We start from the raw sequence: 620 nt of genomic DNA, 5'->3' as shown, positions 1-620 counted from the left end.
TGAATTTAAACAATATAAAATTTTGGGCCCTTTAGCTGGGTTTTTTAAAGGTAAATTTCCATTTTCAGGAAAAGCTGGTAATAAAACCCGGGTTTCCCATTTTTGATTTGTTTTACAAAGGGGGGATTGCTACAGGAAAATTTTTAAAAATTTAAACCCAAGCAAAATTTTGGATTTTATTGTTTGCAACCTTTTTGGGAGAGTAAGTACTTATTATTGTCAGGAATAGGTTTTTTTACTTTTTTATAAAATTTTGGAAACTACTTTTACTTTCTTTTCCCCGTGAAGTAAATGCTAGTTGTTTTTTTTAGGGAGAATTCCGTAGATGTAAAGTGATTTTGAGAATTTAGGGTTTAATTTTTTATTCTATCCGAGAGATCATCCAAATTTCACATTTTGTTTTTTTGGGTTTTATTCTGATATGAAAGCATTTATATTCTTTTTTGAAAAAAATCCCCGTTATTTTTTTAAAATGTAGGGAAAATTTTTGGGGTTTTGTTATTCCCATTTACCTTCAAGCCCTTAAATTAAAAGGAATAATTAATTTTTTGTACAGAGGTTTTTAAACTTTTTGAAGCTTGAATTCAGTTTAAATGTTTTTGTGTTTTAAGGACGTCGTA

The sequence above is a fragment of the Penaeus monodon genome, chromosome 30, assembly GCF_015228065.2.
Source record: "Penaeus monodon isolate SGIC_2016 chromosome 30, NSTDA_Pmon_1, whole genome shotgun sequence".
Lineage (NCBI taxonomy): Eukaryota > Metazoa > Arthropoda > Malacostraca > Decapoda > Penaeidae > Penaeus > Penaeus monodon.
Note: the sequence above shows the minus strand (reverse complement) of the source record.